Below are 24730 nucleotides of genomic sequence, written 5' to 3' on the forward strand. Positions count from 1 at the left end.
ACATGTTGCCAGATCTTGCTAGAAACAAGCTCAAGAACAACCTCACAATAAACTGAAATCCAAATGCTTTATGCTGAAACTAAGAGAAATTACCTGTACTTGCTCACATTAATAACTCCATAAACTTGATTGCTTTATGAGCCAAGCTTAAACAACAAGCAATGTGGTTGTCACTCCTGAAACTTTACAGTGTGGCCAAAAAAATCACGATTTAAAGTGCCCACTATAGTGCCTTGAAATGTGCGCCATTATTTTATGTGTTGACGTAATTTGCACTGAAACAGGAAGACAGGGTGGGACATATCAAAAAGGTCCTCCCACTTTTAAAAATAGCCAATAGCATTCCTTCTATATCACAAACAGCTCAGCCAGAGAAGTTGAACTCAGTAAAGCCGCAGTGTCCTCCGTTAGTGTGCCGGTTCACGTGACACTAACCTGAAACCAGACTTCCCAGACTTTTGGATGCTATTTTGTATGGCTTTTTTAAGTGATGATGCGCTTCTGGGAAGAGATAGCCTGTGGGTGTCTCTTCGGAGTGGAGCATCATCGTATAACCACACACCCTTGCACCCACCCACAATAGTCGAATTAGTTAAAGTCAAGGACAAGTAAAGAATAAGGTTTTCCCCATGAATGAATTGACGTCATGGAAATCCTCAAGTGTACCCATAGCGCCGACTTAAGCGCAGCAGTAAGTGTAGGGAAAAGTAAGGCTAACATATTCATACTCAAAGCCAAAAACATGGGGACTTTAAGCAGCACAACTGTTTTTAACATTGATCATAATAAAAAAAACGTGTCACAGAAATAAATTACATTTTAAAATATATTAGCAAAAAACAGCTCTTTAAAGAGTGAGAATATTTAAAAATATTTTACTGTAATTTTGATCAAATTTTAGTCATGGTAAGCATAAGAGACTTATTTCAAAAACATTAAAAGCCTTACTGTACTGTTTTGTAGTACAACTGTACATCATTTGATACCTCATTTCCTGATCTCGTTCCCCTCTCTTCTCTCCTACTGTATCTCTTCCCGTCTTTCTTTGAACAGTCCTGCCAAAATAAAAGGCAAAAGCCCCAAAATATAACTTTAAAAAACACAAAATACATTGTGGGTGGCACAAATTATGCTGGAACCCATATTTAATGTAATCATGACTTACCATGCACAGTTTTGTTCATGGTTTCAAAGAGGAGCCCATGGCGCGCAAACAGTGCTGGTGTCTCGGACTAGTATGAAACTATAAACGTCATGGTCATGTGTTCATGTGATTACATGGTCCCTGTTAGTTTTAGTTTTTGAAACTTTTTTGAAACCCCACGGAGGAATTACAAGTAGGACTCCAGAGGTGCTTCTACACACATGGGCTTCTGCTGTACATATAAAAATAATAAATAAAAACCATGACTAAAATAAAATAAAGCATACTAATTTTAACAGTTATTGGGTTACAACCCACCAGCAGAGAAACCTTCCTGACACATACAGTAGAGGCCATTAAAACAGCAGCACTAGCTTCTACTAGATTCTAAGTGGAGGACAATCCTGGCGGTAATGGCAATGGTGGGCCGGTATAGTCACAGCCCCGCATGCTGTTGTTTGTCCCTGCTGTGTTTGGGCTGGGTGATCTTTCCACGCTGCTGACTGCTGAGTGATTGATGATTAGACGCTTTCCTTCCAATGTCTAACACAATTAGAGTGAAGGTCATACTTAATTCTTCAACAACAACAACAACCACAACTATCATCGGCAGTGTGTGTGATGGTTTCCACAGAGCACTCTGTCAAACACAGCGCTCAGACTGATCCGGCTAGCACGACGGCTTTCCAAAATGGCTTTTTGCCTCTCCATTCCTCCATCCTTCTCTCATTTTTCCTATTTTCATGGCCTTTTCTCTTCATCTCCAGAGAATATGATTTGTCATGGTGACTGAGAGAGAGAAAGAAAGAAAAAATGTTTACTCCGGGAGAAAAAATAAAAAAGTCTCTAACGCCCCTTAATGTATTCTTTTAAAAGAATTGACGCAGTGGCACAGAAAAAGATTAATTTATCACGCCATCAAGCACAAGAATCACTGTTGAGAGGAATGGGTGTAAATTGCAAGGCGATGACAATGCCTGTGTTACAGATGGATTTCTCTGTCTGCGTCTCCTATTGAGAAGGGGAGGAGGAGGTTGGGGAGAGAGGGGAAGAAAAGCAATTTCGTCAGTGTTCGTCAAAACTTTCAGACGGGGGTAATTTTGATCCATTAGCTCACCTCCGTTCGCCTCCACCAATTCTCCACGTTTCACTTTTCTCCGCTTAAGATCTTGCAGAGAGAGAGAGAGAGAGGGGGAGAGAGAGAGAGACTCCCTGTGGCCATAAATGCATCTGTTTTCCATAACAACCTACAGGTCCCATCCAGCACAGATGCGGTTTCTCTCCATAAATGCTGATTAAGTCATTGTTATATGCCTGAAATTACAAGAGACACCAAACAGCATTAACCTGACAGATTTCTCACTTACACTTTCCTTGTAGTGAGGTTATTCAGCCAATCAGTGAAGGGGCCTATAAGAAAAGAGACAGAGTTATGCGCTCATGAATATTTATGTCGGGTTATAAGGGAATAGGTACAAAGGAGGTTTACTGATCACACAAATCCAAAAGCTTCTCATTAGTAGAGCATCGCTTTAAGTGCATCCCGAATGCTTGAATGTTAATAGCAGGTCTAGGTTTGAATATTAGCCGAACCAGGATAAATCACCAGCTTCATTAAACCAAAAGCATATGCCATTAGTGCGAAAAAGCAAGGCCCAAAAAAGGCAGAACCCCTTTTATGTTCCGAAAATTAATTCCCATTTCTTGTCTAATCCTTCTAGACCTTTAGTTTGGGGTCGCCTGATTATCATCCCTAATAAAAAAAAAAATCTCGTGAATTAGCCTATTTTCATTTCTCGTCTCCCCCGCACACCGTAGCAACCACCGCATGGGATTTAAGCAAGAAATCTCCCATCAGGCCTAGCGCACACCAGGTAATGCCGCAGCAGCGCCGGATTGATAAGGACTAGAGAGAGTGCTGCCATTATCTGCGAGGAGCGGCGTGTGTGAAGGATTAGCACGGATCAAGCTTATCCTGGGCTCCGCTGGCCAGCCGGAGAAGCTCTTCCCCTCTTACCTCAGCGCTGCCCTGGGAAAAAGGCCTGGCTCCTTATCCCGACAGAGGGAAGCTTACAGGCTATCACACTTCCTAGAGTCAGCACAATCCAGCACCAAGAGGATGGCAGGGGTGAAAGAATTACTCAGCAGGGCCTGATATGTTTCCGGCTGGCCCGGAATATGCCACAGCAAGGATTATGTTGGGATTTCTGGGAATCCTAGGGATGAGAGTGAATAGTGGTACTATAGACGTAATATATGATGCTTTGGATGGGGTGACGGATGTATAGAAAGACCCTGCATTCCAATGTGCATAATATCCATCCTTAATAGTATGTGAGATTAGAATAAGTGTGTCCCAAAACACAGTATGTTGAAAGTATATTGCTAAAAGCCCACGAATGGTTTATTAGTTCCATGCACACTCTAATGGCTAATATTGCCCAAAATCCATTGTGATTTTAGAACTACAAACACAATAAAAAGAACTCCAAGCATGGTGTATTGTCTTTATTAACTCAATATCAAACCTGATATCTCTTATAAAATTACAAATTGCACAATAGCAGAACACGTTTGGCCAGTATAAAATGCATTATAATGCAAAACAATTTTTTTTTCGGATACACTAGCAGATCAATGTCAATGGTTGACAGATTTTTTTTCCTGTAAATAAAATGAAATAAAAAATTAAATGAAATAAAATGTGGAGTGCTTTTATAAATAAGGGTTTTATATGAGGAGTGCTTATGTTAACTGTGACAGGATGATTGACAGGCCTGTTTAAAGTGACAGATTGCAATTTTGTAATTTGGAAGTATGTCCCAAAGCTTGACTACTCTGCTATACACCCAAATCTCAAAAAGAGAATACTTTTATAGCATACAATATGAAGGCAAATTGGGACACAGCTGCCGCAGTTGAAAATACTGTTATCGTTTATTCATTAAAACATTTCAGGCCTATCGGTTTCATTTTAATAGCATTCAGGACCGCATTTCCACCTACTGTATGAAATGGAAAATGACTTTCTCTTGACTCATAAGATTATTAATGTTAAATTAGCGAAGTGTAAAAAAGAACGATAAAAACTAAATTGCATGGAAATTTTGTCAGGTGTTCCCAGGAAAGAAATGAAACGGAGAGGAGGGGAGTTAATAAAGAAAACATGTTGTCACTTTGCAATCTCTCCCACTTCAAACATAATTCAATTTCAGCTATGAAAGGAGATACAGCTTTTAATTAAATTTGTCTTAGTTTTTTTTTTTTTTTTTTTTTACCAAGGTGCAATAGGTGAGAGACCTCAATTATAACATTGTAATTTAAAAAAAAAACAACACACACACGCACAAATAAATAAATAAATTTACAAAATGGAGAAGGAAACTTGAGAAGCGTATGAAGTCGCCACTATCACATTGCTCATATAAGTGGAGGAGAGAATCTAAAATTGAAAGTGACAGTGGAGCTTTGGAAGGCAGCATTTGATTTCCAAATTATCATATTTTCTCAGTCAATAATGAAAAGCTTATGATAGCTCCTCAGTAGCTGCACCGACAGCCTTTAATAACACAGGACCAGTGAAGCAGGGGATAGTGCTGAACACAGCTCTGTCTGTACACGCGCACACACTTGTGTGTGTGTACGCTCTTATAGCTCAGGTTATGTTCCTTGCAGGTCTAAGATTACAGAGTCTCAGTTTTTAATATCTAAGGCATGAAATGGAGACCGCATTTGGTTCTTGATTGGAATTTTAGCAGCTTGACTATGGAGAAAAATTTGATTTTAAAAGGACAAATGCATTTACAGCCGACGGCTGGTTTATGCTAACCTCGTCAGGGGTCACGGCCGCCTCTAAAACAGCTAACGAAAACCATCTCCCATCCCCCAAAACATTGCGCAGGCGATGCTTGTCAACACAAAGGGCTGAAGATAAGCTATAACCCACGGCACGCAAATGAATTGTAGCGTTTTTAGGGCGAGGCACCCCTCATTGATTTGTGAATGTAATCTCCGGTGATGAGCCGTAGAAGGTGAACGTTTGCATACTGCAGTGATTACGGGCCTAGCCACCGCTACACACTTCATTAAACAGGGCCGACGGTGAAGCTCGGTGGCAGTCTCGGGGATAATTGTCTGAGAGGGGGTCAGAAGAAAAGCTGCAGGTCCTGGGCAGGCAGTCTCAGCGAAGGCCTGCAGGTACGCCAGAGGGGCCAAAGTGCAGCAGGGAGAGATTTATCAGGGGAGGCTTCATCCCCGATGAAGGAAGAACCGAATGTGACTTGTAGCGTTGACAACATGACATGCATAAGCTTCCAGGAAAAGGTATTTTTATAATCTTAAAGTTTGTCACACACTTAAAGGCTGAGATACACTATGCGACTCATTGATTCTGCTCTAAAAAAACACGGATGAATTATTCATAGATTACCTCACAAGTCTGCAGGCATGTGTACTCAGAAATATGCTAATATTAACTGACTTGTCAATTTCACTGACTTGATGTATAGTAATCATAAAAAAATGGACAATGCAAGCAGGTGGGCGTCAGGAAAGTACACAATAAAAGTCTAGTGTAAACTCTCTGACAGGGTGATGGTGATAAAAGAGAGAATTTTGGTGTCAATGTGAATGTATATTTAACATACAGAAATAAAGTAGTCCACTCAAGTTGTACACTGTTTTCCAAGTCTTCTATTATCTGTTTCAATGATGACAAGCAGAGCTAGTGTCCCAGTCATCCTTTAACGTCATATTCTAAAAAAAAAAACGGCGCTATTCTACGCACATGGCACCCTTTATCATTAATATAACATGCGAACCCAAGACGTCATAAATCCCACGCACACCCTACCCCACACCTAAACTTAGCCCTCACAGCGCGTGTTATATTAACGATAATGGGTGCCATGTGCGTAGTATAGCGCTGTTTTTGCATATAGCAAACTTTTTTGCATATTTTCAAACTTTCATATAGCAAAAATTTTGCATATGGGAATATTTGACGGCAGACATCGCGAACAATGTTTCTATGTGCAGTTTGTCAACATATAACATGATACGTCATCTTTTTGTCTAATAACTGTACCTAACATTAGTCGTTCGTGGTCAAAACACTGGTTTAAACACAGTTTGATGTCGCGATTTTCAATGCCCAGAGCCTGTTAAACTTGAGCCAACCAACCCCGTGACGTCAACTGCACAATGGCGGCGCCCTGGCGGCGAAAGATACAAAGTTTTTTTCTTTTTTTCTTCTAAATGTTTACATTTGTAATGTTTCTTATATAATTGTTGATTATATTGGAAATCCATCTTGTAAATCATGTAAACTTGATTCACTGCTTCATTTCCCCTTTAAAGGATGAGAATGCATTGCCCAGTCACACCACTGAGAATGGCCGAAGTAACACATATGGTGTTTCACTCAATTGAATTGTTTATTGATCCAACCATCAGCTATATCATATTCATATGAACATATGAAATTGAGGCTTAAGCAAAGGTTTTTTGATTACTCACGCACTCTTGAATGTCTGGCATGAGTGATTTCAATGTTAAGTCAATGCAAAGACTCGTTTACGCACATCTAAAGGTCCTGCGACGCAAATGAGGTGTTTAGTGTGGGTTGGTAGATGCGAATTTGCCTCATTTGCACGTCCAGTTTGCGCAAATGAGGCAAATTGACTAACACAGATAATGCATCTGTATTTTCTATCATTTCACTGTAGCTCAGCATCGCGATGTAACGTTAACATTATTACTTTAACTTAACAGTAGCAGTAAAACTGTTTCTATTGCGTTAGGCTATGAGTTAATACAATTTTTTTTTTTTTACAATTCCTCCAAACGTAGTGATGATATTCTCATGATTTATTTTTATGAAGAAAAATGTTTCAAAACATCCCTCCCCCTCTGTTTTTTTTTTCACAAATCGCTCCCTGATCATACTATAGTACAAAATGTAAAAAGTTACAAATTACAAAGTCAACTCCAAAGGGGGTTATTCTCTATAACAGTAAACACTGTTTCTGAACTCACTGAACCACCTCGATTGTACACTTCACAATATTCCTCATTTAAATAATTCCTGCTCAAGGCATATACGAAAAAGGGGCGAGACCCATGTTTAGTAACAGTATGTTAACTACGCTGAAACTTGCGGTTATGGTAAGGACATTTCCAAATCACCAATCACAACACACTGGTCCACCTGACCAATCAGAGTACATTGTGCTTTTCAGAAGGAGGGGCTTCATTGAGCGACAGACTGCGAAGCAGAGGTGGGGACAAGTCACACATGGTCAAGTCCAAGCAAGTCTCAAGTCTTAACCATCAAGTCTCGAGTCAAGTCTCAAGTCGCAGTTCAGATAAATCAAGCAAGTCAAGTCAAGTCAAGGGTTCACCCTAAGCAAGTCAAGTCCTGATAAGTTTCAAGTAAAGTCAAGTCACACTACTAAAATAAATAGAGGTAAATTTTTTCGATACATATTTATTTTTGCACAGAAAAGATGAACTTTTATACATATATTATGTATCTTACATTTGCTATATTAATCATATGCATATCTGTGCTACATTAATATCTGAAAATAAAATAAAATTGTGTTGTTTACACAAAACGTTCAGAGTCTAAGATGTATCGAATATATGTTATATTAACATATTTAAAATATGTTTAAAATAAATATAAAATAAAAATGGTAATATGTTATATTAACATATTTCATATTTAATATTACATATTAAATAATATTATGTATATTATATATTACATTTACATAAATATTAACAAATGATTGTTTTAAATATGGAATTCTCCATAATTAACTCCTAAACTTCAGTAGAGAACAATTCTTTGTAAGGAAGGAGGGGTTTCTTTATTGTACATTTATTTGCATGTAGTATGTAGCATATCGTTTGCGTTGCTTTAAATTGGTCAGTACAGCGCTGACTATTGAGTGTCGCTAGGAAACACGTCCGCGCTGCGCTGACGAATCGGCTGCGCGGCTCGGATCATTGAACCGTGCAGATGACATGTCTGCGCGGCACGAGCTCTGTAAAGCCCCGCTGTCTCGTCCCACTTTTGGTTTGTTTGGCTTCCCATATCTCTGCCGTACACACGCCGCACGCTATGTATGTTATACGCGCAGTATCTCGCTCTAGATTCCGGGAGATTTTAACTCATTTGCGGGCATCAGGGAGACGCTATCAATATGCGTGAGACTCCCGGAACTTCCGTTTGGCGCGGTTTGAATTGAGCAGCGTAAAGGCACAGATGCCGATATATTGATGCTGACGTCATAATATATATTTTAATTAACTGTATTGCTGTTTGTTTATTATATGTTCAAGTCATTGTCGAGTCTTCCACTTCAAGTCAAGTCAAGTCTCAAGTAACTTGTTCTCAAGTCAAAGTCAAGTCAAGTCATTTTTGTACTTTAATCAAGCAAGTCACAAGTCCTGAAAATTGTGACTCGAGTCAGACTCGAGTCAAGTCATGTGACTCGAGTCCCCCACCTCTGCTGCGAAGGGAGGTAAAACGTGAAAAATAAGCTTTTTTAACAATCAAGCATGACAACCTATTCTAGTAGACCCCCAAACCTTGAGCTTTTGCACCCTTTCTGAGATTGAAATGTCCAATCCCCATTTATTGCATGGAAAACAGCTGTGAATACTATGATGTCTTCACATGTGAATATGACTACAGAGTTTACTAAGAAGTACTTTGAAAACCTATTTCTCGAAATAAATGTGGCTTGTGTCCCGTAATCCCAACTGGACTTGAACACTGCCAAACACCAAACATGTCACAGCAGCACAACTAGCCTCTCTGTAAAGAGATTACTGCCCTCTTTTGAAAGAGCAATCCACCTTGACCATCTCGGCAGCCTGGCAAGGACACCAAACAATCAGCGCAAGCCCAACTGTTAATGGCCACATAAACATTATTGATGCCTCCAACAGCTCATGATTTATGAGGCCAAAACTATATTACATGTGTAAGAGAAAGCCTCATTAGAATTTGCCTTCTACTCGCTGACAGAAACTACCCATTTATGAAAAGCAGGCAGTGCCCTGTCCTTCCTACTAACCTTTTTCTCGAACAGAGAGACAAAAGAACAGACGGAGTGATAGGGAGAGAACGAGAGAGGGATCGACTCGGAGAGGATCTAACATTTAAAGACAACCCGGCAGTGGGAGGCTGAGTCTTATCGCGTGCATAGACTGTCAGGGCATCTCTGACCCTCTCATTAGATATGCAAGCGCATTAGCCGGGACGGCTGTCTGCTAAAGGTCAGGCAGGGAGGATGTTGGGACGCATGGAAGGAGAGGCACAATCTTCAGCCTCACCCCTTTGAACTTCAATCACTCCGGCCAGCGCTTAATAGGCCTCTGGGGACGTTCAAAGCGAGCGAGATGGTGGAGGGAGGCAAAGAAATGTAAAGGGACATCACGCTACCTTGACATTTTAATTAAGAATCTCCTATTAACATGCACGGAATTGTGGGGAAAAAAAGACATCTAATGTAAATTCATGAAATACTAGGAACGGTGTAGATGGGCTTCCTTTTTTTGTAAACATGAACCATGACCTGAGAAGAAAAAACAGGGAATGAAGCGATAAGAAAATGTCTTGAAAGGGTAAAGTAAGTAAAGAAAAGATCATAAAAGTTGGTGACAGAAGCTTTGGGATTTTCCCAACCATTTTTTTTTTGCATTATTTGTGTGTACATTTTCTATGGCATCTTCCAAAATTACAGCCAACACAGGCACACTCACTTCAGTGAAATGATTAGTCATGCTTCTACTTTATAATAGTGCTTGATCCATTACATTAGAACATGGGTTTTCAACTAGGGTCTGGGGACCCCAATGGAAAAATAAATGAATACAAATAAAATATATTGAACAAATATTAAATAAATGAAATAAAATCCATTCTGCTTTCAAAAGATTGTTGAAAATCATGACACTATTCATCATTATTTCATTGACATTCAAGTTTCATTGACATTCGAGTTTCAATACTTAATATAGGCTAAATATTTTTCAAATTTAAAAAAAAAAATATATATATATATATTACATACACATATTCCGCTGCATTACAGGACTGGAATTAACAGACAAAAAAATGTCGTAACTTAACACCACATAGCCACACAAACTTATATCCGTACAACATTTAAATACAGGCATATCTTATATCGCCTTCAACTTTTCTAGAAATTACGGTCGCACCTTAGACACTGAACTCAATAGACTTTCCTTTAGTTCCTATTTTGACAAATCCCATCTTGAGCTATGAAGAAAGAAGCAGGTATTGATCCAGGGGGCACCTAATTTATCACACTGCCTGAAATCTTGAAAAAAAAATATTTGACCAAGGGGGTTATTCAATACCATTTTCTCCATCTATCCGCAGAATTAAACCAGCCTTTTTTTCTAGCAAAAAGTGAGTGATGACAGCTGTCAGACAGATGAGATTTGTGACAGAAATTCTCTCTCTCTTTCTTTCCTTTCCTCTCCACTGGCTTCATTTTCAATATGAATAGACTTTCAGGGACCAAGCTATTGACACAGAGATATGCGCACGGTGTCGTTCAAACGTACAAGAAATCCCACACATGGAACAGTATCAAAGCAATTACCTTTGCTATAGAGCACTACATGAAAGCATGGGCTAAAGTGCTCTCAAACAAACACATTTCACAGAGACACAATGGGACAAACTGCTAGAGTAAAAGTATTAAGCGATAGAATCATTTTCATATCAATACGTACACTTTAGAACATCGCTAAAACCTTGTTGCTCTGTGTTTACTTGGGTGATCTCGGTGGTTGCTAAGAAGACAATAAGTGGTTTCTAGGGTGTTTTGGGTCGTTATTTGCTGGTCCACGTCAAAAGATACCACCATCAAGTCTCTAAAATATTCAAAAGATATGGCTTCGGCTTCTTCTTCAATGGAAGTCTAATGGATTTTTTTTTTTTTCCCATTTGATTTAGAAATTTAAATCACAAAAAATGCCAAGCAGCCTCAACTATGATATTTCTATTGTGAGGTACAATTTCTGAAAAATAAGAGCAAATAAAGCAACGTAAGAGCAAATAAACGCAAATGAAAAAATAAAAATAAAATAAATTATATATATATATATATATATATATATATATATATATATATATATATATATATATATATTAAACAATAAAAACAGACTAATTGGTTATTAATTACCATTAATGTATTCTATTTGAAAGATTAATGTATTCTATTTTATTTTTTTTAATGAATTTTTTTCATTTAATTTTTTTTTTTAAATTAGAAAACCAAAACAGATTTCTAATTAAATTAAATGAACGTCATAGAAAAAAAAAATGAATATCAATGTATATATTATGAATATAATGTAAATTAAGCTAAATTTGTTAATAAGCAACATCAAACTTGGCAAAAGTAAGTAAATAAATAAAGGCCACACTTCAGATTAGAGTCCAATTCTCACTAACTATCTATCAACTACAACATTTTTTCCTCAATAAAATCCTAAATAATGCTTATTAAACATTAATTAGGTAGTTAAGTTTAGGTATTGGCAGAGGTGGGGACAAGTCACACATGGTCAAGTCCAAGCAAGTCTCAAGTCTTAACCATCAAGTCTCGAGTCAAGTCTCAAGTCGCAGTTCAGATAAATCAAGCAAGTCAAGTCAAGTCAAGGGTTCACCCTAAGCAAGTCAAGTCAAGTCCTGATAAGTTTCAAGTAAAGTCAAGTCACACTACTAAAATAAATAGAGGTAAATTTTTTCGATACATATTTATTTTTGCACAGAAAAGATGAACTTTTATACATATATTATGTATCTTACATTTGCTATATTAATCATATGCATATCTGTGCTACATTAATATCTGAAAATAAAATAAAATTGTGTTGTTTACACAAAACGTTCAGAGTCTAAGATGTATCGAATATATGTTATATTAACATATTTAAAATATGTTTAAAATAAATATAAAATAAAAATGGTAATATGTTATATTAACATATTTCATATTTAATATTACATATTAAATAATATTATGTATATTATATATTACATTTACATAAATATTAACAAATGATTGTTTTAAATATGGAATTCTCCATAATTAACTCCTAAACTTCAGTAGAGAACAATTCTTTGTAAGGAAGGAGGGGTTTCTTTATTGTACATTTATTTGCATGTAGTATGTAGCATATCGTTTGCGTTGCTTTAAATTGGTCAGTACAGCGCTGACTATTGAGTGTCGCTAGGAAACACGTCCGCGCTGCGCTGACGAATCGGCTGCGCGGCTCGGATCATTGAACCGTGCAGATGACATGTCTGCGCGGCACGAGCTCTGTAAAGCCCCGCTGTCTCGTCCCACTTTTGGTTTGTTTGGCTTCCCATATCTCTGCCGTACACACGCCGCACGCTATGTATGTTATACGCGCAGTATCTCGCTCTAGATTCCGGGAGATTTTAACTCATTTGCGGGCATCAGGGAGACGCTATCAATATGCGTGAGACTCCCGGAACTTCCGTTTGGCGCGGTTTGAATTGAGCAGCGTAAAGGCACAGATGCCGATATATTGATGCTGACGTCATAATATATATTTTAATTAACTGTATTGCTGTTTGTTTATTATATGTTCAAGTCATTGTCGAGTCTTCCACTTCAAGTCAAGTCAAGTCTCAAGTAACTTGTTCTCAAGTCAAAGTCAAGTCAAGTCATTTTTGTACTTTAATCAAGCAAGTCACAAGTCCTGAAAATTGTGACTCGAGTCAGACTCGAGTCAAGTCATGTGACTCGAGTCCCCCACCTCTGGGTATTGGGTAGGATTAAGGGGTGTGGAATATGGTCACCCAGAATAAGGCATAAATGTGTGCTTTATGAGTACTAATAAACAGCCAATATCTGACTAATACGCAAGCTATTAAGCAACTAGTTAATAGTGAGATTTGCACCCTAAACAAATATGTTACCAAAATATTTTTCTCTCAACATTAGCACCCACTTCCAGACCCCCAATTTAAAAATAGTTTAAAATACTAAACTAAAAAAAGAGACATACTAACCCCAGAAAAGCCCTTTCACTCTTATAGTCCTCCTGTGGTAAAAATCAAGATTTTAATGGTGTCTATGTGGTGTTTTTATTAAGCATAAGTCTAGACTATTGCTGTATTTTCTTCTTAAAACATCACAAACTATATAACCAATCACGTCAACGTGATCAGTGGATCTCGAGTGAGCTGGTGTTGAGTGAGTGGAGGTGGGGCTAATTTGCATATTCATTGAAGCGTATATACTAAATGAGGCAAGGATGTAGAGTTACATTCAAGCAATTATAAGGCATGAATAATTGTTTTTTCAAGGAAAAAAAAACATTTAAATATCTAATTTTGGTGATCAAAGATGAGTTTCAACTTGCATTCACACCTGTGATGTCATTGTTAATATAGTGCCTATCCTTGCAAAACAAATGAGCCTAGAGTTATGAGAATAGAGCGAACTATTACAGCATCGGTATAATCATGTGTGTGTGTGTATAGTCAGGGAGGGAATCTATTAGAGTAACCTTGTAGGGCGGGGGATAGATAGGGCAACTCATCTCCATGATGGGTTTTGTGGTTTTTGGAGGTCCATAACTCAAAGCCCTGGTGCTTACAAGGGGGATGCAAACAGGAACAATGGGAGCTGGAAGCATTGCCTCCGTGGCCCAAAGTTATCTCTTGCATCCCAGGTCCCAATACATTACGACAAACTACCGTAACTGTCCTGCCCGTGGCAGCAAACTGTGGCTTCTGTTGTAGGCTCATCATTAAAGTGATAGCAAAGCGCTATAGGGAAACACAGAAGCCCCTGCAGCGAAGATCACTTAGATCGTGTAAAGGGGAAGAGAACAAGCAGCAAGAACCTACACAAAAATGTACATAAAATGCAATTTGATCTGAAGTGTTTTTCAATCACAGGACATTTTGTTCAATCCCTTTTATTGCTGTCGCTACACCTGTGTGAGGAACACAAAGGCTTTTTTCTCGGGTGTCGCTGGAAAAGGCAAACGCTATAGTTCCATTTTCCGTGTGAGGCTGTGTACAAATAAACCGCACGATGATCGGCTGTCAAAACGGCAAATCGTGCAAACTAAGCATGCGAATTTGAATTTGTTTGTGTCACAGCGCGTGCGGGAGCATTCCTGGAAACAATAGCAGGCACGGCGAAGAAACAATCAGAGCCCGAGTCGCGTCTCCAGTCAAGAGATTGTTCTATTGTTTTCTATCAAGCTCGCATTGTATTCTCCAGCATGGAGACAACTTTCTTTGATTTTTTTCTTTTCTTTTTTCAATATTTCAAGAGGAGTGAAGGAACTGTTTCCTGTCCTGCTCCATTAGACACGAATTGTTTCGGGAGGGGAAAATTGGTTTGAAAATTGTGTTGTTTATTGTTCAAAGAAAAACACGCATACCGTAGAGAGAGGCCCGGGTCTCGAGATGTCCTCTGGGCGCAGGTTCGACTGGAATCTGTTATGAAATGTTCAGCCCTGGGAAACATTCGGAAAATTGATTGGTAATTGAGCAAAGCATTTTCAAGACAAATGTTCTGGTGAATGACCATACGCATAATGTGTTCGGAGGTGAGAAACCGACTGAGGCATAACGGGACAGCATTCATGGAGGTCCTAACATAATAGCAACACTGTTCCTCATAGTATGCATCTGCAAGCCATATGAGTCTCTCTCTGGGTTTGGCAAACTACTCTTCAGTAACTGAAAGCAAGATAATTACGGGCACAGTTACCAGACCAAGAAGCTCAGTATAAGGTGAGATCTGATAAGCAGCATATTGTGTGTTTTTTTCCCCCTAAATAATTGTGATGAACCTTTTGTTGAACACCAGTAAAGAGGGCGAGGAGACCAAGGCCATCTAGTGCATTTGATAATAGATTCTGATTACATAAAAGCCACGTGTCACACTTTTGTCTCATAATTGCGTCTATTGTGCCATATCTGAGTGAAATGTACTCAGTCGCACGCTCATAGTCTGTTATTGTGACCATCTCTTTTCATGTCATCATAACAGGTCACCAGACAAAAGAGAACACTATTGAGCAGAGGAAGAATGCCTGCATAGGCATGCAAAGTGTTTTTTAGTCTTTACCCATATAATAATTATTGTTATTAATAATAATTACAAAAGAGCGCAATAATAATAATATTGATAAGAATATCAATAAAAATGTTGATACTATTTATTAGTTAGCTTTTAGTCTTTACAAATATGATAATATAATAATAACACATTTATTATTATTATCATTAATACCTAACAAAAAAGAGAGCGATAAGTAATAATAATAATAATAATAATTAATAATAATTATTATTATTATTATTTAACACCTGACAAAAGAGACCAACAACAAAAACAAACATAAAAATATTTTTTTTGTTTTTTATTCTGTAAAAATATAATAATAATAATAATAATAATAATAATAATAATAATATGGTTTAATAATAATTGTTGTTGTCAATATTGTTATCAATATTATCATTATTATTAATATTGTACATGCCACCTGACAAAAAAAGAACATTACAGAGTTAAAGAAGAAAGCCTGCATACAATATTATGAAATGTTCTACACAGATAATCATGGACATGGCTGTCAATCTTTACAATTTTTTTTTTAATTAAATCAAATTTCATGATGAAGATTATCATCTAATACCCAATGCTGTATTCACTGAATCAGTGATTTTTATTTATTATTTTATTTATTTATTATTACTCGTAATGTACTGCCTCTGAGTGACAGAATTATATTTATGCATTTTATGGATCGTTATTGCTATCAAATATAATCGTTCAAAGTAGGATATTCAATATTGTATCACAGAGACGCAAACTAATTACAGAACACATCTCCTGTAAAATGACTAATCTCACAGATAGCCCGCAGTGCAGCCAAATTTTTTGCTATTTTACTTGATCCCAAAAGTAATTACATTTCCCTCTAGATAGAGAGTGGGGGAGAAGAGAGAGAAAGAGAGAAAGATAGAGAGAGCTAAAGATACAGTGGGAACTGCTAAGCCACTCCTCTAACCAGATATGACCTTCATTTGAAAAATGACATCTGAAGACTCAATTACGCCGATAAGCATTATTAGCCTTGTTTGGATGGTGGATATGTTTGATAAGTTAAAACCTTCATATAGGTATTTAATGTACTGAGCAATACCAGTGTCATACAGTATCTTTCTTTTTTTACAATGATTTGTACATCAAAGACAAGCTCGATTTGTGCAGAAATTAGTAGGTATGTTTGAAAAAATTAATTAAATCATCTTTCTTTTCCATTCTGACATTCAGTTTGGAGTTCAGGAGATTGTCTTGACCAGGATCACACACCCCTAAATGCATCGAAGCAACTGCCATGTGATTGGTTGATTAGATAATTGCATAAAGAAATTGAGAAATTGAACAGGTGTTCCTAATAATTCCTTTAGGTGAGTGTGGTGGGTGTGTGTGTATATATATATATATATATATATATATATGAAGAGTTCAGATGCAAAAGCCTCTAAATGCCATTTGAAATTTTCTTCTTTAATGATGATTTTTATCAAACTTGTATATTTAAGTTCAGTAATTTCACTTAAATAACAATTAATAGGTAATTATCATTGCCATTTAAGTGAAATCACTGAACTCAAATATACAAGCTTGATAAAAATGATCATTCTAGAAGAAAATTTCAAATGGCATTTAGAGGCTTTTGCATCTGAACTCTTCATATATATATATATATATATATATATATATATATATATATATATATATATATATATATATACGTATATATATATATATACGTATATATATATATATATATATATATATATTCTCTATGCTATGAAAATCAATCGGGGAAACATTTTATATATATATATATATATATATATATATATATATTCTCCATACTATGGAAGTCAATGGGATCCATCAACTGTTTGGTTACCATATTCTTCAAAATATAAATATCTTGGAGTTCAGCAGAAGAAAGAAATTCATATTGGTTTGGAACAACAGGTTTGGAGGGTAAGTAAATGATGACAATTTCGATTTTTGTGTGAACTATTCCTTTGCATATGCAACATGGATTCTCAAAATTCTCAAGAGCATTATTTCTGTGGTAGAAATGACCAAATATAAACATATCCATTAAATTTTATCATAACCATTATAGTTATTATTAGACACTAATACAGGTTTCTTGGCATTGGAAAGGAAATTCTGTACACCCTTAAATCTACACCAACACATTCGGCATCTCATGAAACACACACACACCAACTCATTTGTGGTATTCAGCCGGAAATACAAGTATATCTGTTGTTCTAACATGTTTGGACTGTCAAGAGAGCTTGTTTCTCCCCCAGCACCTTCCCTTCCTGGGTCTGGGCTAGTGAGTCTCCTGCTGGGGCAGAGACTGTCAGAGCTAGAGGTCTTCACATGTGTGGATGTGATTGACCTTGACAGGCTGTTTGTTCATCTTCCACCTGGGTACGCTCACCCATCCCAGGCCCCAAAGGCCTGTGAACTCTGCTTGGCTCTGACCATCTCCCTTACTGAGAAAACCTTAAACTTTAAAGTCTACAAAAAAATACATGAACATTTCCACTGTTTCTGCCAAGGAAAATCTCAATTGAAAATTTTAAAACAAATTGACCTTTTGTATCTTTTGACAACAACCCCAATATTATATGAGGAAAGTTTTCACAGTGCAACCTGCCATTATACAGCTGATAATCATTCCCCAGACCTAAACCTATCCGCGTCAAGGTAAAGCATCAGTTAGATGATGCCCTAGGATAGCATCATCTAACTGGCGCTAAAGGGTGCCTAAAGCATCAGATGTTGACGCATGGTCAAAAGTATCAGTTAGATGACGCCTTGGGATGAGAATGCGTTGTGACTGCAGCATATAACAAAGGTTTGGAATTGAAAAGAGTGCGGCCTTTCCTTGTGTCCTTTATATATCCAATGGGGAATTATGGGAAATGTAGTTTTTGGGGACAATATGGGCTGGGGTCGTGTGTTAAACGGATGTGTTTTTGTGTCTATGTTTAAGTGTATTTTGTTTTACGGCAAATGTGGCTTGTGTATTCGAGTTTGTGTGTTTATATCAGTGATGCGCGGGTTGATCCGAAATGAGCGGGTGCCTGCGGTCACCCGAGGTTACCCGCAGTTACGGGTCATCCAAAAATGTTTTAATGATATTCGGGTCGCGGTCGGTCAGGTCGTTTGAAAAAAGATGCCAATTAAACATTTGTATTAGTACTAAACACAATTTTTGATGAAATATACAGCTACACATTATTGGCTGAATAACTGGCACGAAGATAACACACAAGCTCAGTCTAAACAGTTCTCGGTTCTATTCGAGAACCGCTGTCCCTGTGCGTTCGGTAGTACGCAGTATTTATGCGCAGTATCAGCTGCTCGTGCTCATCACTTCTCTCAACAGTGGCACCAACATGTCTCGGTTCAGTGAACTGTTGGAGTTACTGGAGTAAAATAGAATTCAGGATATTGATTTATTTCGATTCGGAGGCGACTGTCAGGCATGTCTGAAAGTAAGTAACTAACTTGTGGAGCAGCACTGACGCAAGACGCGAACTGTTTCGAACGATTCAGTTCGATTTAGTGTAGGTTCGACCGGTTCACTAAAAAGAACCGGTTCAAAAGAACGATTCGTTCACGAACCGGCCATGTCTATGATCACTACAGTCTGCAGAGATGGAGGCGGCAAGAGAAAAGGTGAAGACTGGGGAGTGGAAGCTCCGCAAATACACAAATAGAAAGAGTAAAAGTGTGGGAGACATTTGCTGAAATAATGAAATATGATGACCAAAGTGCTGGCTTTGCCTTTGTTATGTGTAGGCCAGGCCTACGTCTTCTTGCGATGCTGTGTTGTTACACGTCTATGGCTCAATAACGCTCCGATGAGCATTTACTACTTTTAAAAAAAGCGGTCAGGAAGCGGGTCGGGTACAATATTTTTTTACTTTTTTTGCGGTCCGAGTTGCGGGCGGGTAGTTGAAAACGTCGGTCGGTTGCGGTTTGTTTATACATTGACCCGCGCATCACTGGTTTATATGTATTTTCCTTTTTGTGTTTAATGTAAGAAAATGAGAATTTTGTGAGACCCCTCTAATTTATAAAATGGTTAGGTCTGGTTTGTTACAAGGGCTTCATTTTCTGTGGCTGAGTTAGTTTTGCTGAGAGATCCCTAGCGGAGAAACATCCGAGACCCAGAACTGAGTAATGTGCTGATGTCCCATTTATTAGTCAGTGTTATTTTCTTTTCTTTTCTTTGTTTGCACAATGTGTATCAGTACTTAAGTGGTACAGTCAATAAACCAACACTTTGTTGACTCCATGAATGTCTCCTGAAAATTTTATGGAAGAACCCTTACAATTACTTTTTTTAACGTACGTCATAGTGAGCTGACGAAGAGAAACGTCTCGGTTACGTATGGTAACCCTCGTTCCCCGAGGAAGAGAACAGAGTCATACGTCCTCTCACCAGTTACTGAGCTTCTGCTGTACGGCCGAGTCACAAGTCCAGCTCCTCAGTGGAAAAACAAGGATGCGATGCACTTTCCGTTCATTATATGCTCGTGCCGCGATGCACAGCAGCCAATGTGCATTGGCTCATTTAGTTACACTGGAAGTAGATAGGCTCTCGAGCGTGATCCTCATTCATCAGAATCACTTTAGACGTACGTCTTCATTCCCTTCCTCGGGGAACAAGGTTTTACATACGTAACGGAGACGTTTTCAAACAAAAGCATATTAGTGTGGACAAGGCTTCAATGTAGATTTCAATTTATTCAGTTTTTTTATATATAACAGCAAAAGCAAAAATTATGATATGTTTTTTTTTTTTTTTTTTTTTGGCCCTGGAATCTCCTTTGTGTGAATAGTCACAAAGCCACTAGCTCTCTGAGAACCACCCCTATTTGTCTTTTTACTAAAACTCTTGATGTAATACACTGAAAAAAATAATATGCTTTATCTAATCAATAAAATTGTGGCAACATATTACAAGCAATATTATTAATTAAATTGTACAAATTAGAATTAATTAGAATGTTAATTTGATTAACTATTACTCAATTCTAATTTGTTCAATTTAATAAATAATATTGCTTGTAATCTGTTGCCTCAATTTTATTGATTAGATAAAGCATATTCATTTTTACAGTGTAGGTGTCTCATGAAAGCACACCAATTCTTGCACTTCATAGAAATAAATTGTTCGTGTGACTCAATCATTGCACAAAAAAGGTCTTAAATTGGTGGTTTCATGTGTGGCCAGTGTAACAGGGATGTCATTGCGCCTGGAGAGACCGTGATGGAGTGTCATACAGTGGTAACACGGCACAGCTGCATTAAAGACCAGCACTAATGAGAATAAATGTTCCATAGCACATGTCAAGGTGCATTGTATCGCCACACAGGCCACATCATTTAGCTAGGGGGACGCAAACACACAGGAGGGGACACAACAGGACCTATGCCTTATTAGTGGTGCTTGCTAAAGGAAGCATCACTACAATTGCTCATACTAGGTTTCAGGAAACTCTTAAGTATTAAACTTCACTGCTTAACTCACCATGTTTTTACTTTCGGAATAAAATGGTAATTTTTTTTTATTATCAAACAAATTATTACTATATTATATATTGTATTAAAATATATTTTTAGAATATTTTAAATATTTTAGTTAAATCAAATCAACGTTACTTTTTTTAATAATAAAAAAATAATTTAATATGTTTCTTTTAGTCTTAGGCTACTTTCTGACACATAAATTTAGCCTACCTTTGAGCAACTTAAGAGCCTCATGATTTCCGTGATTTGAAAACATGACCGGAATCATGGAATCCAGTCATAAAAAATGGAAATTAAAAAATTTAAAAAAAAAAAAAGACAATACAGGTGAAAGGATTTCCATAGGACCCTATGTAAAAAAAAAAAAAGTTTAGAAATTATTTAAATGTTAGTTTTATGAATTCAATTAAATAGAAATTGTTTGATTATTAAGGTATAATTCAACCATTAATATGTAATCCACAAAAGAGTAAACGGAAAACATGGAATTAAAAATAAATAAATAAACTAAACTAAATAAAACGGAATGAAAAAATGTTTTTGCACCCTAAAAATTAGTTTTTGTTAAATTAATCAATTATTTGAATTAATTAGAAATGTTGTTTTTTTATTACAAAATGTAATTTAACCATTTAAACGGAATCAAGAATAATTCAAATTGGAAAAAAAATGGAACTTGGTAAAAATTTGCATATGACAAAATCAACCTGACTATATTACGACTTTTATTTTTCCTAAATTCCATTTGAATTTTAGTAGTTTTTTTTTTCAGTCTTACTAATATAGTCAAGTTCATTTTGGAAATAATACTTTTTATTTGAATAAAAACATTCAATTTGGGTGCACATAAGCACATAAGTTACCTGAAATAAATAAAAATAAAAAAGTTTTTCAATTTTATAGTGAACCACCCTAAAAAAACTATAACCATCAGCGAGCAAAACACCAAGGTAACAAGCTCTTGCACAAACACCACTTACATTTTCTTAACACATCTAGTCTGCTGTTTACAGTGTAGCGAACGTCTCTATCTATCCACTGTACTATGAACTCCCTAAGGGTGTACAGAGAGTGTGACACAAACTGCTTTCCGGAGGTGTTCTGTTTCATTGCTGCTGGTCTGTGTGTGCGGGCACGTGTGCTAGGTTTGGGGTTATGCGAGTGTGCCGTATAGGTTGCTACCATTTTAATGAATACCGCTCTCAAAGGTGAGCGTTTGACTGAGATGTAAAGAGAGATCACATGGAGAGAGTATTTTGGATGGACAGGTCACTTAACATGCAGCCTCCTAAAACAAACACCAAGAAACACAACGGGCCTTTACCCCTGCAGCAGTTGTCAGAGAGACAGAGCGAGAGAAACGAGTGAGAGATAGAGAGAGCGCGTCTCCAGAGGTTTACAGACAGAACTCTGCCTCCAGCTGAAAACAAGAGACTGTCCGAGTGAAAAAGACAGGAAAGAGATGGAGAGAGAATGAGTTAAGCGGGCTTGAGAAGGAAGGGTAACCAGAGTTGCTGGATGAAATAGCTATAAAATAATCTATATGTCTCATAATATTTTTCTGTTGTTGCAGGTGTGTTCTGACTGGCTACAGACAGCCGAGAAAAAAACGATGCTGAATGCAATGGGCTCTACACACGGCGGTATTTCCGGTGAAGGTGTAAGGATGCTCGATAACTTCTGCCGATCGTAGAGTCCAATGCAATACCGAGAATTTAGATTGAATTTTATACTCTATGGCTATAGTAAAGAAACGTTAGTCACAAAAACAGACAAAACAGACACCCCTCGTTGTGTTAATGCTTCTTTTTAAAATTATATTAAATAAACATAACTATATATATATTACATCTAAACGTATGAAAGTTTCGTTTCAAAGACGGGAGGACATTAAATTTTGAAGACTCTGCCATAATCCAGTTTTCCTAGGTTCTCCTCCGGTTTAATCTCCACAACCGGAAACTGACGAGCATCCTTGCGTCAAATGCGGAACTTATGCGTGCATACAGCCCATTAAAAAAGTGAAACTAACTATTTCATCATTGTCAGTATAGCAGAAAAGGAGAAGAATGGCATCATATCTTGTGTTGTTACTTTCGAAGAAAAATATAGATTTAAATGAATCAAGAAGAATGATATTGAATAGTTGTCACTTACATGCACAAATAAAACATTTCATATCAATAAATAGCAATATTTCACTACTTGAGAAATGGCAAACAGGGACTTAAATATGCAACATTGTGTGAATGAGTTTTTAACTAATCCATAGGATCAATGATTCAATTAATCATACTTGCAAACTACTTATGCCCATTCGGACCAAGAACCATAAAAATAGAAAATTACAGTACAACTGTATTAACATCCACACCAGCACATAATAACATTTAGTTTATTATAAGGGCATGCTGGTGTTGTGTCATCTGCCACTTTAAATGCTCAAGCTTGATTGTCTGTCAATGATTTTAACGTTCATCAGCTCGTTCTGAAAGCAATCACTTTGTGCTATTATTTTCAGAGTTATGGCATAGACTTCCAATTCTTAGAAAATTAGAAGCTTTAATTTTCTGGTTTAATTAACTGGGTTTTGTTATAGTTTGTAGATCATCCTTGGTGTTCAGGAAATCTGTTTGAAAACAACCATTGTTTTTTGCAATTCCGCTTATAGTTTCAGCTTAGTGCACTCTAAAAAATATAAAATATGGACAAACCCAAATGTTGGGTTAAAATGTAATTTAAACCTTTGACCCAAAGATGGGTTAAAACAACCCAGCATTTTTTAGAGTGTTTAAAAACGCTAGGCGTGAGACTGTTTACTTAAAGGAGAACTCAGACAAACAATGAACCTTTGGTCTAATAAAACATCGGTATCTAGTCAATCGTTCTCTGAGTTTTGTTTTCATGATAATCGAATGTAAAGAGTTTTATCTCTAAAAACTGTTTAGCGTATAATGCTAGTAATGGGGGCATTGACTGAGTAAAAAGAAATCGCTAGTTTATACCACTAACAAGGCTCAAAATAGCCCCACACTAACACAGTAACAAAATGAGGCTCCATACATGCAAAACGAAGCATTGAGAACTTTGCAAGTGTACAGACAGGAGCCATCTTAAAAAATAGTCTCGATAAGTCGATCCCCGAACGCCGTTCATACAGTTCAGAAGTTCGCTGAACTTCATACAGTTCAGATCACTCAGCATGACGTTCGTGGTTTGACTTATCAAGACTATTTCTTTTTACTTGGTCAATGCCCCATTTCTAACATTATACGCTAAACAGTTTTTAGAGATAAAACTCTTCTCTACATTCGATTGTCATGAAAACAAATCTCAGAGAACGGTTGACTAGGTACCGATGTTTTATTAGACCAAAGGTTCATTGTTTGCCGGAGTTCTCCTTTAACGGTTGAATAAAAAAACATTACAATTATTGTATTAGTTACATTATCCCTTAATTTTATTTTACAAATATTCTGGAGTGACATAGAAATGAAGGGAACCATAATTATATTTAATACAGTATAAAGGAGATGCTCAATTTACTGGCTATTAAAGTCAATTTACAGGGCGTTTTAATGACAAGGGACTTATATTATAAAACATTGAACCTGTCAGTTATAGCATACCGTACTCTATAAAACCCCAGGGCAAATAAGATGAGCTTCCTGCTCACATTCCCCAATCAATATACAGTGAGTGGATCATGGACACCTGGAGAAAAAGACGCTTGCTGATTCAGAAATTCTGGGTTTGTAACAGAGGTGAAAAAGTAGTTCAAGGGCTACTTTCATGTTTGTATTACCATTTTCTCTTTCGACTGTAGGAAGCTCTGAGCTTCCCTCCTCCCACTTCCCCCCAAAGCTTTCTGTTCCATCTC

General features: G+C 37.1%; 1 protein-coding gene across 1 annotated transcript in view; it reads right to left on the reverse strand.

The window, feature by feature from the left end:
- Positions 1–1353: 1353 nt before the first annotated feature.
- LOC148970791 (uncharacterized) overlaps positions 1354–24730 on the reverse strand; it is a 264684-nt gene continuing 241307 nt past the window's right edge. The window contains exons 10-11 of the mRNA XM_089123675.1: positions 2262–2458; positions 1354–2155 (exon numbers count right to left, since the gene is read on the reverse strand). The gene's annotated coding sequence lies outside the window, so the exon portion shown is untranslated. The remainder of the gene's footprint in view (positions 2156–2261; positions 2459–24730) is intronic.

This window comes from Pimephales promelas, chromosome 19 (assembly GCF_988280905.1).
Source record: "Pimephales promelas chromosome 19, fPimPro1.hap1.1, whole genome shotgun sequence".
NCBI lineage: Eukaryota > Metazoa > Chordata > Actinopteri > Cypriniformes > Leuciscidae > Pimephales > Pimephales promelas.